Source organism: Pan troglodytes, chromosome 21 (assembly GCF_028858775.2).
Source record: "Pan troglodytes isolate AG18354 chromosome 21, NHGRI_mPanTro3-v2.0_pri, whole genome shotgun sequence".
Taxonomy (NCBI): domain Eukaryota; kingdom Metazoa; phylum Chordata; class Mammalia; order Primates; family Hominidae; genus Pan; species Pan troglodytes.
Window position 1 is genome coordinate 50,702,999 of NC_072419.2, and position 18,806 is coordinate 50,721,804.

The window sequence follows — 18,806 nt, forward strand, 5'->3', positions numbered from 1 at the left end:
CAGATTGAGACTCCTTCTCAAAAAATAAAATAAAGTAAAATTCTCTGATTCTGTGTTCAACACTCATCATTCTTCAACACAAAATGTTCAATATCACCATACGTGTAGGATGCCCAACCTTACCGCCCTCCATCCCTCCTTTCTGAGCTTCAGTTTTCCTTGTTTACAAAGTGAGGATCATTAACACTGTCCTTGCAAAGCAGCCGTGGGAGTGGGAGACGGTGTGTACTCAGCATCTGCACAGAAATGTGGTCCATCATGGCAGGTGTGTTTGTCCGGAAGTGCTCAACACACAGGCACTGTCAGGAAAGAGCCGGGTGTTGAGAGAACAAGACATCAGCAGGGAAGAGCAGGGCAGGCAAGGAAGAGCCTGGTCGTTGTCTGCTCCTGGAGACCTGGGCTGCTCTGGCCTCCCGGCTTCTGCCTGGGCATCTGATACCCAGATTTGGTTGTTTGCTTCCAGGCACTGACAAGTTTACATGTTGTTTGTGGAATTCCCCATTTCTGCAGCTGGCCAGAAACTCCCCTTTCCTGGTCTTAAACTCCCCCAAGGGCTACAGACACCAGCTGGGGGTAGCCAGGCAAGATCTGATCTTCCCTGGACTGATCTAAGCCAGATCAAGTCCCACAAAGCCAGATCAAGTCCCAGCCTGCTCACACTCTAGCGCCCCCTCTAGGTCACACTATAGGCATTCCCTTCTTAGACAACTAACTGTCCATTGGCTCCAGCAAGAGCAAGTCTTTGGAGACAGAACCCTCACTCCTCTCCCCAAAACACATGGTCTCCTGAACCACACCGAAGGTTTATGTGTCTCCTGCATTATAATTTGCTTCTCACCGATGGTTCAGTTTTAATTCAGTTCAATCCACAAAACATCCATTGAAGCCGGGCATGGTGGCTCACACCTCTAATCCCAGCACTTTGGGAGACCGAGACAGGTGGATGACTTGAGGCCAGGAGTTTAAGACCAGCCTGGCCAACATGGTCAAACCCCATCTCTACTAAAAACACAAAAATTAGCAGGGCTTAGTGGCGGGTGCCTGTAATCCCAGCTATTCGGGAGGCTGCAGTGGGAGAATCGCTTGAACCCGGGAGGCAGAGGTTGCAGTGAGCTGAGATAGCTACACTGCACTCCAGCCTGGGTGACAGAGCAAGACTCCACCTCAAAAAATAAAATAAAATAAAATAAAATAAATTGAACAACATAACTGTGACAGGCTTACCCGTTGCTTGGAGAAAGAGATGGGAGGCCAGCAGTGGTGGGCCTGAAGCTGCCAGTGCTTAGTGGATCAGGGTTGGGCTTAGGGTGTGAGGCCAGAGAGCTCAGTTCATTTCTTTGCACACAGTAGGGGCTCTGCAAACACCTGTGAAATTAAATCAAATTAGGAGTTTAAGTGACACAAGCTAGCATGTGCACCAACTATTTCCAGAAGGCGATGAGAGACGGGAGAGTGAGATGGCTTTCGGGGTGGGTGTTGGGGGGCTGGGTAGCTGGGGTCGGGGTGGGAGGAAGACGTACTTCTCATTTTATGCCCTTTTGTACCTTTTGAAATGTTTTACTTTCACCACATGCACACAGAGCAGAATCAATCAAACAAACAATCACAATTAAATAAACAATGCAGGGAGCCAGGCTGTCTCAGAGCTCCATGGCTTCATGCCTGCTCTTCCTGCTGGTGAGATACGCTTTCCCAGCTTTCTCCAACTGGAGAAGTACACGTCCTCCAAGAAGTACACAAATGTCCTGTCTTCTGGGGCCTGTTCCTGCCTCCCTGTGATGGTTCTTCTCCGCTTACCCACCTCATCCACACACAAGTGGTCCAATCTCCAACCCTGTCTGTCCTGCTCTGTGGCCTGGAGGCACCTGTGCCTTCTGACATCACAATACATTCAGCCAAGGGGAGGAATCGGCAGAGATAAAAGGGCAGGATGAGGGAGAACTGGGCATGTTTATGCCACCCCCAGCTCCCTCCCTGTTTTGCCTTAATTTTGGCAGTGGCTGAATTTCTCCATGGTCTTAACTCCTGTCTTAGCCTCACTTATATGGCTCCAGCTATCTCTGGGTCAAGTAACACCATTCTCTCTCTCACCTCTTTGGCCTTGGGGTGCTAACAGCTCCCCACTGTTGCCAGTCCCTGCATGCCTCACCTCTGCAAACACTTCCTTCATTAAGTTTGCTTCAGTTAAGCCAGTGGTTCACAATCTGGGGTAACTTTGCCCCCAGGGGACATTCGGTGATGTCTGGAGACACTTTAGGTTGTCATGACTGGTAGAGAAGATGCTACTGGCAGAGGCAACAGATAGTGCTAACCATCCTGCTCCGCACAGGACATCCCCCACAACAGAATTAGCCAGCCCCAAATATCAATAGCACGGAGACTTTGGGTCTCCCACTGCTCCCTGCCTGAAGCCCGACAGTTCATGGCTGGGATCCTGGACTCCTGCTGGCCTCTCTGCTTTGTGGTGTGATCTGCCAGTTTCCACACTTGCTGTTGATCTCCTCTTAGTGACACAGAGATGAAAAGACCCCATCCTTGCCCTCAAGCTGGCCATAGTGCAGTGGAGAGAGACCCTGGTGAGCGGGGTTCCCCAGCAGCCTCGAGTCCTTGAGGGCAAAGTCTCTTTGTCAGTCACCACATAGCCCCAGTAGTAGGAGAGCAGCAGACATTTGCCAATTGAAACAAAAGGTCCTTTAAAAATATCTTAAAACAAGGCCAGGCGCAGTGGCTCACGCCTGTAATCCCAGCATTTTGGGAGTCCAAGGTGGGCGGATCACCTGAGGTCAGGAGTTTGAAACCAGACTGGCCAACATGGTGAAACCCTGTCTCTACCAAAAATACCAAAAAAAAAAAAAAAATTATCTGGGCATGGTGGTGAGCACCTGTAATCCCAAGCCACTACTCGGGAGGCTGAGGCAGGGAGAACTGCTTGAATCTGGGAGGTGGAGGTTGCAGTGGGCTGAGATTGCGCCACTGCACTCCAACCTGGGTGACAGAGCAAGACTCTGTCCCCCCCACCCCCCCCAAAAAAAGTCTTAAAGTCTTAAAACAGACAGAAGTTTAGGCTCAATGGCTAAACAAGACCCAGGAAACCCTGGTGAGTTTCCCTGTAACAAAAGTTCCAAGGAAACCACAATCAGGCAAAGATGTACCAAATGAATGAATTCTAGTCCCAGGGGTATGGGTGGGTGAGTGGGACAGAAGACAACTATGAGCACCCCGTCTCTAAAATGGTTATAATGGTAGAACCCACCTCCTAAGATTGAATGAGATTAAATTTAATGAAAATCACTTACAGTGTTACCTAGTGCGTAGTGAGCACCAGATAAACAGTATCCACCAGCTACCTGGAGGAAATGATGGGGCAGCAGCTTCAAGACGGGTCTAGGGAAGAGTTCTGCCGCTAATATTGGACTGGTTTGCACCCCTGGGCCTCACTTTCCCAATCTGTAACGTGAGGAAAATGTAAGCAAGATTAGTGTTTTGCAGAAATTATATCATAGGGATGCTTGAGAGGGGTTCTACAATACGTAGTGCAAATATCATTTTCAACATTAAACCTGTAATTTAATAAAAGTAAAAGGTCAGTCTGTTAAACTGGAGTGAAATATTACCGTTAGGCAGGGCTAGGGTGACCAACTCATCCTCTTTTGCCCAGGACTTGTCTAGTTTTAGCTCTGAAAGTCCTGTGTCCTGAAACTCTCCCTCAGTCTCAGCAGATTAGGATGGCTGGTGACCCCAGCAGGTCAAATGATCAGCTTGCCCATACTAATTTTAAAGAGAATAAATAGCTAGCTGCCCGACACAGTGGCTCACGCCTGTAATCCCAGCACTTAGGGAGGCTGACTCGGGCGAATCACTTGAGGTCAGGAGTATGAGACCAGCCTGGCCAACATGGCGAAACCCCGTCTCTACTAAAAACACAAAAATTAGCTGGGAGTGGTGGCAGATGCCTGTAATTCTACCTACTTGGGAGGCTGAGGCAGGAGAATCGCTTCAACCCGGCAGGCAGAGGTTGCAGTGAGCCAAGATCGTGCCACTGCACTCCAGCCTGGGCAACAGAGCGAGACTCCATCTCAACATAAATAAATAAATAAGTAAACAAACAAACAATATATGTTGAATACTTATTTTGTGCCAGGCACTGACTTCACAAGTATTAGCTCATTTAATCTTTATAAGAACCCAGCAAGGTAAATATTAACATCTCTCTTTATACAATCGCACAGAAAGTTTCTGTAATTGCCTGAGTTCACACAACTCCTGAGTAGTAAAGCCAGGATTTGATTCCAGGCCATCTGGGTCCAGAGTTGCCATATTTAATTTGACCCGTACTATATATTTGAATATATTTTTATTTTTTATTTTTTGAGAGGAAGTCTCGCTCTGTCACCCAGGCTGGAGTGCAGTGACATGATCTTAGCTCACTGCAACCTCTACCTCCCGGCCTCAAGCGATTCTTTAGCCTCAGCCTCCTCCCAAGTAGCTGGGATTACAAGCATGCACCACTATGCGCAGCTAATTTTTGTATTTTTAGTAGAGACGGAGTTTCACCATTTTGGCCAGGCTGGTCTCAAACTCCTGACTTCAAGTGATCTGCCTACCTCGGCCTCCCAAAGTGCTGGGATTACAGGCGTGAGCCACCACGCCAGGCAAATATATTTTTAAAACGTCTTTGGAGACAGTAATAATATCAATAATGATGATGATAATAATAATAATGGAAATATATTTTAAAACATTTTTGAAATAGTAATAATGACAATACATTTTTGAACACTGAAATATGCATCCCAAAGTTTAACACTATGGAGGCCACGTATAAACTAACTTGAGTTGCTTGATTAGCCCATTGTTGTGCAGACCTTAGAATAAAGCATTTTTGGCCACCTCTGCTGAATTAAAGCTAGAATGGAAGACTCAAATGTTTACAGGGCCAGGTGGGTGATGTCCGTGAGTGGTTTTAGGGCAACAGGGAGTGGTGGAGACTGTGGCAAACGGGAATAGAATGCATGAGCTGAGAAGATGCAGCCAGGACTCAACTCCAGGCACTTGGAATTGGGGACCAGCAATGGCAGATCCTTCAGGAGGAGACAAACATCCATCTTCATCAGCAACTAATTCAATGACAACAATACAAAAACACAAGGTGTGTGAAACAAAACGTGCCTGTGGGTCAAACCCAGTTCCTGCTCTCCTTCCACCGCTGCCCTGCCCGAATTGAATGTATGCTCAGATTATCAGGAAAGCTGTTAAAAACAACAACCACAACAACACTGGCCAGGTGCGGTGGCTCATGACTGTAATCCCAGCACTTTGGGAGGCTGAGGCAGGTGGATCATGAGGTCTGGCCAAGATGGTGAAACCCCGTCTCTATTAAAAATACAAAAATTAGCCAGGCGTGGTGGCGGGCATCTGTAACCCCAGCTAGTCGGGAGTCTGAGGTAGAGAATTGCTTGAACCCGGGAGATGGAGGTTGCAGTGAGCCGAGATTGCACCACTGCACTCCAGCCTGGGCGACAGAGCAAGACTCTGTCTTAAAAAACAAAATAAAACAAAAAACTATTTGAAACTGTGGCATATTCATTCAATGGAAGAACACTATACAGTAATAAGAATAAACTCTAGCTATGAAAAATATGGATGAATCTCACAAACATAAGCCAGACACAAAAGACTACATCCTGTGTTATTCCGTTTCTTTAATGTTTAACAACAGACAAGATTCATCTCTGGTGTCAGGAGTCAGGCTTGTGGTTACCCTGGAGAGGGGTGCTAGTGAGTGATTGGGAGGGGCAAAGGGAAGACTTCTGGGAGCCTGGCCGGGTTCCATTTCTTCATCTGGGTCCCAGTGGCATGGGGGTTCTGTTTGTGATGATTCATTGAGCTGCACACTTGAGTTTGTGTATTTTTTGATGTCTGTTTTTTGGTTTTTGTTTTCTTTTGAGTTGAAATATTTGTCACCCAGGCTGGAGTGCAGTGGCACCATCACAGCTCACTGCAGCCTCCACCTTCTGAGGCTCAGGCAATCCTCCCACCTCAGCCTCCCGAGTAGCTGGGACTACATACAGGCACGTGCCACCATGCCTGGCTAATTTATTATTATTATTTGTAGAGGCAGGGGGTTTGCTATGTTGCCCAAGCTAGCCTCCAACTCCTGGGCTCTAGTGATCCTCCCGACTCAGCATCCCAAAGTGTTAGGATTACAGGCATTAGCCATCATGCCAAGCCGTATGTGTGTTATACTTCAAAATTTATGTAAAATTTTTTGAAACACATACACAGAAACCATTACTTTGGAAATATTTCTCTGGACAAAGCAGGATTGTGTTTGGATAGAAGGGAAAACAAATGAGGAAATAATCCATTCCAAGTATGGGAAGCATCTGACAACCCTTTGCTGAATAGGTGAAAAGAATACAATTGTCAGGGCTGCGCTCACCACTGAACTCCAGCCTGGACAACAGAGCCAGACCCTGTTTCAAAAAGAACAAAAAACAAAAAACAAAATGAAAAAACAAAAGTGTCTCCTTGGAGAGGCCTTTCTAGGAAGGAACCTTCCCAGTTACTTCCTCTTAGGGTACTATAACTTCCCCTTAGGAAATGCTGATTACAGTCTGCAATTCCCTTGTTTATTTGGGGTTTTCTTTCTTTTTTCTTTTTTCTTTTTTTTTTTTTTTTTTGAGATGGAATCTGGCTCTGTCACCCAGGCTGGAGTGCATGGCAAGATCTCGGCTCAATGCAACCTCTGCCTCCTGGGTTCAAGCTATTCTCCTGCCTCAGCCTCCCAAGTAGCTGGCATTATGGGCACCCACCACCATGCCTGTCTATTTTTTTGTATTTTTAGTAGAGACGGGATTTCACCATGTTGGCCAGGCTGGTCTTGAACTCCTGACCTCAGGTGATCTGCCTGCCTTGGCCTCCCAAAATGCTGGGATTATGGACGTGAGACACTGTGCCCGGCCCTTTTTTTCTTTTTTTAGTTTATTGTCTATCTCCCCTTCATGAAGACAATGATTTTGCCTGTCTTATCCATCACCTGGCACATAGCAGGTGTCACAAAATATTTATTAAATGAGTGAAGAGAAGAAGGGAGGGAGAGAAGGAAGAACATCTGAGTGGATAATTGGGAGTTAACAAGGCAAAGCTGGGGGCAGTTGGAAGCTGTGAAGACCGATGCGACTAGAGATGAGAGACCAGGGGGTGCGGCAGGCAAGATGATGTCCATTTTACAGATGAGGCATCTGAGGCTCAGAGATGGCAAGGGGCATGACCAAGTCATCCAGTGGGACAGGTCCTGGATGAATCCAGTTTCCGACTCAAGAGTCAATAGAACCTCAGTTACTGAGCACTCATGTGTACTAACTGATGAGGTGAGTACTGTTATTCCTTCCTAAGGCACAGCCAGGAACAGTGGTTCATGCCTATTAATCTCAGAATTTTGGGAGGCCGAGATGGGAGGATTGCTTGTGGCCAGGAGTTCAAGACCAGCCTGGGCAACATAGTAAAACCCCCATCTCTACCGAAAAAGATTTTTCGAATTAGCTGGGCTCGGTGATGCCTGCCTGTAGTCCTAGCTGCTCAGGAAGTTGAGGCGAGAGGAACACTTGAGCCCAGGAGCTCAAGGCTGCAGTGAGCTATGATCAGGCCACTGCACTTCAGCCTGGGCAACAGATCAAGACCATGTATCTTAAAAAAAAAAAAAAAACGGTGGGGGGAGCCGGGCGCGGTAGCTCACACCTATAATCCCAGCACTTTGGGAGGCCTAGGCGGGCAGATCACCTGAGGTCAGGAGTTAGAGACCAGCCTGACAAACATGGAGAAACCCCATTTCTACTAAAAATACAAAATTAGCTGGGTGTAGTGGTGCATGCCTATAATCCCAGCTACTCAGGAAGCTGAGGTAGGAGAATCGCTTGAACCCGGGAGGTTGCGGTGAGCCGAGATCGCACCATTGCATTCCTGCCTGGGCAACAAGAGTGAAACTCCGTCTCAAAAACAAAACAAAACAAAACAAAAGGACCTAAGGCACAGAGAGTTTGAGTGACTTGCCTAAGGTCACACAGCTAAGCAGCAGCCAAGCCTCAGGGCTTTCGTCTACTCTGAATGGCTATTCTCCACCACCCACCCCACCTTGCTGCCAACTCTCTGCTCGGACCCCAGCACGGTCTATGAATTCAAACCCTAACCCTTTCTAGAGCTTTGGGCAAAGCCAGGAAATTCCATGAAACCCCTTCAAGGCCTGGGTTCCAGTTCCCCCAACTCCAAACCAAAAGAGAGCAAAACTAGCCCTCCTTGCAAGGTGGCTGTGAGAAAACAGTGATAAAAATTAATTATAGGACTTGTATGTAATAAAAATAATTGCAGGGCTCCTGGCAAACAGCCCAGCTCTAGAGATACGGACTGATGATAGCAGGCATTTATGGCCCTGCGGCCCAGCCTTTCTGAGGCTGGGGTGATAGGAGCCGGGTCACGAGGTGGGGGTGGTCACCGGCAGGAAACTCCCAGCAGCCCTTGCTGCTGGGAGGCCTGGGCCTGTCTCTGATGCGGCCTGCACATTGGTTTCAGGGACGCTTGGAAGGACACTCCCCTAGCCTGGGGGGGGTCACCATTCGTTATCCGTCTGGTTGGGTCTGATGTTGCTTGCTGTTTGCCTTTCTAAAAACCTACAAACAAGGCCAGGTGTGGTGGCTCACACCTGCAATCCCAGCACTTTGGGAGGCCAAGGTGGGCGGATCGCTTGAGGTCAAGGGTTCAAGACCAGCCTGACCGACATGGTGAAACCCCATCTCTACTAAAAATACAAAAATTAGCTGGGCATGGTGGCGGGTGCCTGTAATCCCAGCTACTCAGGAGGCTGAGGCAGGAGAATCACTTGAACCTGGGAGGTGGAGGTTGCAGTGAACCAAGATCGTGCCATTGCACTCCAGCCTGGGCCACAGAGTGAGACTCTGTCTCAAAATAAATAAATATAAAAACCTGTAAATAATGAGCACTTTACAGTGACTTCATTCATTCGTTAATTCTCAAGGCCCCAAGGATAGGCAGGGAGCAGATTTTGGTGGTGGTGGAGGTGGAGCAAGGCCCAGAGGAGACAGTGGTTCATTCTTCCTCTATCCAATGGATATTTATTAAGGGCCACTCCATGCCAGGTGCCTCGCTGTTGGAAGGTAGTGACAGGGACACCAGGGACTTGCCCAGGATCACAGTGGGTGGGAGGAAGTCAGGGCTGGCCCCTGGGTCCTCAACACCAAGGACAGTAATCTCATTGCCACAAAAAGAGACTGGAGTGGTTTGACCCTTTGGCAAAATGACTCCCTCTTAGGATTCTAGCCTTCCCTGCAGGCGTTCATAGTTAATTCTTAAAGACATCAAAAACCCATATTAGAACTCCAGTAATTTTTTAAATGAAAACGGAACCTACTTATCACAAAAGCTCAACCAATAAAGAGAAGTACAAATAAGAAAGTTCAAAATGTGGAAATTTTACTACCCAGAGAGAAATGCTCTTAGCAGAGGTAGCAGAGCTAAGCAGTCAAGAGCACAGACTCAGACCAAAGTGCCCAGGGCCACGTGCTGGCTTGCAACCTAACCATGCTAGAGTGTAGCCTCTCCGCTGCCTATTTCTTTACCTGCAAAACTGTATAATGGCAGCACCTGTCACACATAGGGTATTAAATGTTAGGAGCATGAAACAAGCTAACCATTTGTGGAGTGCTTAGCACAGCACGCAACACAGAATAAGTGCTATTTAAAGGGTTGTTCAGTGTATCCCCAGACGGGGCTCCATGCAGACATACCACATCTGCTTATGGTCTTAGGACCTGATTTTATATATGTATATACACATATATATGTATATATACATATATATGTGTGTGTGTGTGTATACACACATATATACATATATATATACACACATATACACACTAAACAAGATATTCCAGGCACCTTGCCATGTCTATAAGCTTCTTTCTATAAGTAAGAATTTGATTTAGGCTGGAGACAGTGGCTCACACCTGTAATCCCAGCACTTTGGGAGGCCAAGGCAGGAGGATCACTTGAGCCCAGGAGTTTGAGACCAGCCTGGGCAACTTAGTGAGACCTCCCTAAGGTGTTGCAACGTGCAGCTGTAGTCCCAACTAATTGGGAGGCTGAGGTGGGAGGATCGCTTGAGCCCTGGGAGGTAGAGGTTGCAGTGAGCCAAGATTGTGCCACTGCACTGCAGCCTGGGCAACAGAGTGAGACCCTATCTCAAAAAAATAAAAAGAATGTACGTTTCATATTGGTAGAAACTTTCTGGCTGTTTCAGGTCCTAAAAGAGTGCTTGGCACATAATAGATGTGCAAAAAAAAATGTTGAATGAATGAATGACTCTAATTTAGTCAATATCCATGACAAAGGGATCTGTTACATACTGGGTGTGTGACTTTGAGCAAGTATCTTCAAGCCTCTGAACTTCAGTCTTCTCCTAGGTTTCATGGGTATGACACAGATAACATGTACTGAGTTAACTCTGTGCTGGGACTAATTTGAGGTGGTTTATATGGAATATCTCCTTTAAACCATACAACAGCATTTGAGGTACTATTATTAGTCCATATTAATGTGGAGTTAGCTGAGGCATAAGGAGATTAAGTAACTTGGCTAAGGTCACAAGTAAGAGGTGGAGCTAAGAGACAAATCCCCCAGGCCTCTGATACCACAGTGCATTCACTTACCACCACTCTACACTGCTTTTCTAAGATAACCCACCCTTGGCCACCGACAGTAGAAGGAATAAGTACATGGTGGTACATTTGTACAATAGAATACTATAGAGCAATTGAGTGGCTCATGGGCTGGGAACCGTGGTTCATGCCTGTAATCCCAACACTTTGGAAGGCTGAAGCAGGTGAATTACTTGAGCTCAGGAGTTTGAGACCAGCTTGGGCAATATACCAAGACCCCCATCTCTAAAAAAAAGACAAAGAAAAAGAATACTATACAGTGATTAAGAAGAGCACATTGAGGCCAGGTGCGGTGGCTCATGCCTGTAATCCCAGCACTTTGGGAGGCCAAGACGGGAGGATCATGAGGTCAGGAGTTTGAGACCAGCCTGGCCAACATGGTGAAACCCTGTCTCTACTAAAGATACAAAAAAAAAAAAAAATTAGCCAGGCATGGTGGCACGTGCTTGTAATCCCAGCTACTTGGGAGGCTGAGACAGGAGAATCACTTGAACCTGGGAGGTGGAGATTGCAGTGAGCTGAGATCATGTCATTGCACTCCAGCCTGGGTGAAAGGGCAAGACTCCATCTCAAAAAAAAAAAATGACATCCTGAATTTTTATGGCAACCCTAAAGTTTGCATATGTATGATTCCATTTATGTGAAGTTCAGAAATAAGCAAAACGAATAAATGGTAATAGAATCAGGAGCATGGTTTCCTTGGGTGGGAGTAGGAGTGAGTAGAAAGGATATTAGAAAAGCTTTACATCTTGATCTGGATGGAGGTTACCTGTGTGTATACACATGTAACAATTCACCAAGCTGTACACTTAATGTTTTTACCTTTTACAACACTTGTGAATTACAACTCCATAAAAAAATATTTTTAGGCCAGTTGCAGTGGCTCATGTCTGTAATCCCAGTACTTTGGGAGGTCAAAGGCCAGCTTGGGCAATATGGCAAGACCCTGTCTCTACAGAAAAATTAAAAAATCAGCCAGGTATGGTTGTGCATACCTGTAGTCCCAGCTTCTTGGAAGGCTGAGGCAGGAGGATTGCTTGAGCCCAGGAGATCTCGGCTACTGTGAGCCACAATTGTGCCACTGCACTCCAGCCTGGGCGACAGAGTGAGACCCTGTCTCAAAAAAAATTATATATATACATATATATATATGTATATATATAATACACAAATTTTTTAAATCCCACAGAGCGATATGCCCTATTATAAAATCTTTGATAATATTCCCTAACTGATGGGATGTTTGCAAGGTTAAAATGTGATAAAGTTTGTGACTCTCTTGCTACATTTTAGGGTCTCATAGTAAGAACTCAATGTTAAATGTAAACAGCATTGTTAAATGTAACAGCAGCATTCATACAGCATCGTTATTATCATGGCTTTTTGTATTTCTCTCTATTGCTGATAGACTGGAGCGCCCTCGAGTGTTTAATTTGTTATAGTACCTCAGTTCTTACAAAGAGCACCCTAAACCCAAGTTTGTAGTCTCAATGCCAAAGGGCAATGTTTTTATTTTCTTTCATTCCAGTGCCATATAAAAAAGGACCAAAACATGACCTCCTGGGAGCAAAGAAACACCAGGTTGCCTAAGGAGAGGTGAACTGGCCCAGGCTGGAAACAGAGCAGGTCAAATCTCACGCCCTGATCAGTGGTGGGATCACGCCTGTGAATAGCCACTGCAGTCCAAACTGTGAGACTCCGTCTCTTAAAAAAAAAAAAAGTAGCAAAATTCACATCAAATCAATGGGTCCCAAGGCCAACTCAAGCCCTGCCCATGATCACTCCCTGAAATGTGTCAGAAGGAAGGCAGAAGGGAACACGCAGCTCTACCTCCCTTTGATGCAAGCACATTGCAAATATCATCTCGTTTCACAGGAACTCACATAATATTTGAATGTGTCATCATACGGACTACAAAAATGCTTTCATATTACTAATAGTCACAGCTAGCTTTCAGTGACAGCTTCCTGTGTCCCAGGTACCCTACTAGAAGCTAGATGTCCATTGTTAGCTTTGATCTTTAAAATGGCCTGTGAGGCATATATTCTTTTGTAGCCTGCTTTTTTCCCTTCAGCAGTACGCTTTGGGCATCTTTCCATGTCAATAAATAGAGCTGGGTCGGAAGCAACTGATTCAAAGGCTGAGAAACTTAAACAGTCAGCAGCCACTGCCCAGGTGAAGATCAATAATAGTTAACATTTATTGAGTGCTTTATTACACACCAGGCCCTCCACTCATTGTTTAAGGTGAACTCTCTCGCATTTGATCCTTGAGGCAATCCCAAGGTAGCTTCTATTATTATTCAGATGGGGAATCTGAAGCCCAGAGAAGCGAAGGAACACAGTCAAGGTCAGACAGCTGGTGTTCAATGGCAGAGGTGGGATTCAAACCCAGGTCCCTCTGATTCAGGCGCTGGGCTCTCAGCCAGCACATTTGGAGGACAACATGGAGGAGGATGTCAGGGGAGTCTTCAAATTGGGAAAAGGATCCACTGGCAAAGGCCGAAGACAGGCAGGAGGGTGGTGTGGGCCCAGCCACTGTCCTCCATGGAAGTGACAGTAAGGCTTCCTGGAGGTGACACCGTTTGGACTAATTCTATGTCTCCAGCCAATAAAGAAGGTCTTTTTATAACTTACCAGTTCCTGGGCATATGTCCAGTGAGACATACGTGGGTTCAAATCTTCATTGTGCCACTCTAGTTTAAAAAAAAAAATCAGCATTATCGCCAGACACAGTGGTTCACGTCTGTAATTCCAACACTTTGGGAGGCCAAGGCAGGCGGGTCACCTGAGGTCAGGAGTTCGAGACCAGACTGGCCAACATGGTGAAACCCCATCTCTACTAAAAATACAAAAATTAGCCGGGCGTGGTGATGCACACCTGTAATCCCAGCTACTCGGGAGGCTGAGGCAGGAGAATCATTTGAACCCAGAAGGTGGAGGTTGCAGTGAGCCAAGAACGTGCCTGGGTGACAAAGTGAGACTCAGTCTCAAAAATAAAAATAAAAAATAAGCAGCATTGTTGAGATATAATGATGTTCAATAAACTAAACATACTTAAATTGAATAATCTGATGAGTTTCAACATATGTACATACCCAAGGAACCATCACCACAATCAAGATGCCAAGTGTTTCCATTGCTTCCAAAAGCTTCATGCTCGTTTATAAGTCATCCCCCATTCATCCCACCACCCCATTCCCAGGTAACCATCACCAATATAGGTTGCTTTCTTTCACTATAGATGGCTTTACATTTTCTGGGATTTTATAGAAATGAAATCATGCTATATGTACTCTGTCTTAATTTTTTTTTTTTTTTTTTTTTGAGACAGAGCCTCTCTGTTGCCCAGGCTGGAGTGCAGTGGTGAAATCTCGGGTCACTGAAACCTCTGCCCCCCGGGGGTTCAAGCAATTCTCCTGCCTCAGCCTCCCTAGTAGCTGGGATCACAGGCGTGCGCTACCATACCTGGCTAATTTTTTTTTTTTTTTTTTTTTTTGTATTTTTAGTAGTCTCGAACTCCTGGCTTCAGGTGATCCGCCCACCTCAGCCTCTCAAAGTGCTAGGATTACAGGCATGAGCCGCTGCACCCCGCAAATATGTACTCTTTCTGTCTGACTTCTCTCATTCAGGCATGAATCACCATGCCCGGCCATTTTGCCATTACTTTTAATGGCAAAAACCGCAATTACTTTTGCACCAAGCTAATAGATCTCACAGGTGAAGCACGGTGGCTCACACCTGTAATCCCAACACTTTGGGAGGCTGAGACGAGCAGATCACTTGAGCCCAGGAGTTTGAGACCAGCCTGGGCCACATAGCGAAACCGTGTCTCTACTAAACACCAAAAAATTAGCCAGGCATGGTGGCATGTGCCTGTCTGCAGTCTCAGCTACTCAGGAGGTTGAGGTGGGAGAATCGCTTGAGCCCTAAGGTCGAGCTGCAGTGAGCCGTGATCGCACCACTGCACTCCACTTTGTCTCAAACAAACAACAAAGAAAGATACAGAAGCCACAGTTTCTTCACCCATGCCCCTGGGCATGTCATTGTTTCCCCCAGTTTTTGCCTATTACAAATAAAACTGCTATGAACACTCATGTACACGTCTTTGAGAGGACAAATGCTTTCATTACGCAGGAATACAATTGCTGGTCACATAAGCGTGTGTTTAACTTTTTAAGAAACTGCAAACTACTTCCCAGTCTGGCCTTTTTAATTAGAGTCATTTTAGATGCACTCATTTTTTTTAACCTGTGGATCTAATAGATGGTTTCTTAGACTGTCTGGACCTCAGTGTTTTCATGTGTAAAATGGAGATAATTGGCCGGGTGCGGTGGCTCATGCCTGTAATCCCAGCACTTTAGGAGGCTGAGGCAGGCAGATCATGAGGTCAAGAGATCGAGACCATCCTGGCCAACATGGTGAAACCCCATCTCTACTGAAAATACAAAAATTAGCTGGGCATGGTGGCGTGCACCTGTAGTCCCAGCTACTCGGGAGGCTGAGGCAGGAGAATCGCATGAACCCAGGAGGCGGAGGTTGCAGTGAGTCAAGATCGTGCCACTGTACTCCAGCCTGGCAACAGAGCGAGACTGCATCTCAAATAAAAAAGGAGATAATTACATCAGTTTTGAAAGGTAGTGAAGACAGAGTGAACTAGCATATAAGCACATACGCAGCACATAGAACAGGGACTGGGACATAGTAGGGGTTCCATAAGCGGTGGGTTTTTGTTGTTGTTGTTTTTGAGATGGAGTCTCGTGCAGTGTTGCAATCTCAGCTCACTGCAACCTCCGCCTCCCAGGTTCAAGTGATTCTCCTGCCTCAGCCTCCCGAGTAGCTGGGATTACAGGCACGCACCACCATGCCTGGCTAATTTTTGTATTTTTAGTGGAGACAAGGTTTCACCATGTTAGCCAGGCTGGTCTCGAACTCCTGATGTCAGGTGATCCACCTGCTTCAGCCTCCCAAAATGCTGGATTACAGGTGTGAGCCACCAGCCTGGCCAAGGGTGATTATTTTATTACAATTGAACCACAGCCATCCTATGATCTGGCCACTTACCCCAGGATACAGCATCCTCAACTAGATGGCAAAAAGCCACTTCCTTTGCACTTAGTCAGTGCTGTTAGCCTGGAGGAATAACAATGGCACCATCGATTGTGCCAGGCACTATCCTAGGTGCTTTTGTATGTTGAATCCTTGCAAAGCCCTGTGAGGTGGGTCAGTGTTTGCCTTCTGTATGACAGATGAGAAAACTGGGATGTAGTAACTAGTCACTGGCCAAGGTCACACAGCAGTGAAGTAATGGTGCTGTGATTTGAATCTATGTAGTTTGATTTAGGATCTAGAAGTTTCGCTAATGGATTACCTAGCTCAGACCTAGTGAAAGAGCCCAGTCACAAAAGCACCTCCTGATGCCCAGAATCATTTTCAGCTCCTCAGACACAGAGCCTGAAGCAAAGATTAGGTACTGTGTGATTTATAAAGGAAAGAACGTGTAAGGGATGAAGGGAAGCAAGACAGGGAGGGAAACAAGAAAAGATGTGGTCTCAGGTAAAGTCTAGCAAAAAGGCTGGCTTTGTGTACCTCTGTACGAGTCAGCTGTTGGCTACCAGCCACCCTGTGGGTGAGGGGAATAAACTCCAGGGTGAGGTGATTCCTGAGATGGCAGTTCTCTGTAGAAATGGAAATAGTAAGCCATTAGAAGCCAACAACTGAAGCATCTGGGGGGATGATGTTGGTGTGCTAGCCCATGAAGGGCTCAAGAGGTTCCCAGAGGCACACTTCTTGCCTGCCTAATGAATCAAGTTCTAGAACATTCTGGAACATTCGCTTCCTAGACTTGTTTTGGAGAATCCTCCTTCTCACTGAGACCAGCATGTTGAACAAACCCAGCCTGTGACATAATCAAAGCATACCTTAATTTGTATCTCCCAGTGTCCTTTCTAAGATTTGGTGGAGAAACATTTTCCCTGCCACTGGGTGAAATCTCCCCATTATTCTTCTGCTTGTTCTGAGGAAACAGGCAATTCTATGGTCACTTTAGGTCACAAACACAACCTCAATTTAGAAATGAGAATGTCCAGTCAAGCTTCTAACCAAAATTCCCAATTTGATTTGGGTTTAAACCTTCTCCCCTCACCCTCAGGCCTGCTTCAGGGAGGCGGTGTGGGTGGCTCCTTCTCTATCTCTCCTTCCCTCACCCACCCGTGGGGTACAGTGGGGGGTGTTGGAGATGGCAAGGGGAGAGGAAGGGTCTCCCTTGAGCTGCCACCATCCTGGCTGGCTTCAAGCTGCCCCTTTCTGTCGTGGGCTCCATGGAGATGGCCACTGTCACAGGGGCCCTCTCACTCTTAACCTTGGGGGATGTACCTCTCCTCATAGGGGTCCCTTGCAAGTCCTTCATCAGCCCTTAGGAACCCAACATCCAACTCAAGCTTCTTGCTGCTGCCACACCTCTGCCCCTCCAGGAGGCTCTAGGGGACAGGACCCAAGAGGACCCCTTGTAGGTGCTCTCTGCCAACACTGGCCCATGGGAAACACTCCAGCCAGCAGCCTGTGCTCTGAAAGTCCTGGGAATGTGGCTTACCTTAGCACGCCCACACTGGCTCCTTCACCGATTCAGCCAGGCAGCCCGTTTCTCTCAGCCTCTAGATGTCCATGCCCACGAGACCACTGGGCCCCCTCATAATGGCCACACATTAATCTCTACATATAGTGGCCCCTCTCACGGAAGAGCCCCCATGACCCCATTCCACCCTTCCAGGGAGATGGTCACCAAAGAACTCTTTGCTTCCTCTTCCCATCCTAGGAGAATGTGGTGGGTATAGGGGTAATAGTAAATGTGGGGGTTTTGGGTAGCCATGGCCAAATTTTAGCAGCTGTGGGTTTGGACTGGGCTCTTTTTTGTTGTTCTTGTTACGTAAATTAACCCATTTATTACAGGCCAGTGATGTCTCAAAGAGTAGAGGAGCGTCCACTGGTCTTTCAACTCCTTCAGGCTTCTGATGGCGACTTTACCATGATAGCGGAGGTGGTATTGTATGTCCAGGCACCGCCAGCCACCGTCTTCATGCAGGGACCACAGTGCCAGATCCCCGCAGCTCATCTCTTCATCTTGGTTTTGCCACAGAAAGAGCAAGTGTACTTGGCGTGCTGGCTGATTTCAACTTTCTTCACCATTTTCCAGAGGGAGGCCCCATAGCGGGTCCCATATTTACCGACGATCCCGACTTTCTTGGTAGGTTTGGCCATGTCACCGCGAACTAGGTCCGAGCCCAGAGAGTTGGACTGGGCTTTTAAAAAACAGTTACTGGTTATCACAGCAGAGCTTTCTAGAAACATCTTACAAGTCATGTCCACCACCCCCAGCCTCAGTTTTTTCATATCCTTACTGCGGGTGGTAGCACCTTACTGGGTGGGGGTTTGTGGTGAGGGCTGAGTGAAGTAGTGAATTTGCGGAGCTAACACTCCAGAATTCCACAATCACAGACCTGCAAATTCCATCTACGTGGGACCATTTACAAGTGATGTGGCTTCTCTGAGTCTGTTTACTCCTTCGTTAAATGGAAGAGCCTCTACTCCACTGCATCTCTGTAAGGTTAGTTAAGTGAATACATACGACATGCTTAGCACGGGACCCGGCACCTGGTAAGAACTCAGTCCATGCTGGGCGTTATTAATACAGTGGTGGGTGGCTGGTACTGACGGAGGGGATTTGGGATCTCCACCCCTTCCATTTCCCTCACTATTCCAGGCCCTGTTTTGGAAATGCTTCAGCCAGGCTGGGATCCAGGGCCCCTGGGAACAGAGGGGACATACTGTACCTCCAAGCAGCCATGCTGACTCAGGTTGGGAAATCAATGTGTGACCACAAAAACACAGCCAGGTTCTTCCCACTTCTGGGAAATCTGCACAGCCAACCCATGGGCATCTCTTTACCCTGTCCCGAGAGGTGGCCAGCTTCGTTCTAGGACCTGATTCTGCAGCTTGTGAGCACAAGGCTGGCACATGGAGAAACAGGAGTCTCTTGCTCCTTAGGGAACCCCAGGCCCAGGGGGTCACAAGCTTTGCA

At 46.9% G+C, this 18,806-nt stretch overlaps 1 pseudogene; it reads right to left on the bottom strand.

Annotated features, from left to right (window-relative positions):
- Positions 1-25: 25 nt before the first annotated feature.
- Positions 26-18,516, bottom strand: LOC741501 (large ribosomal subunit protein eL43-like; annotated as a pseudogene).
- Positions 18,517-18,806: the final 290 nt, after the last annotated feature.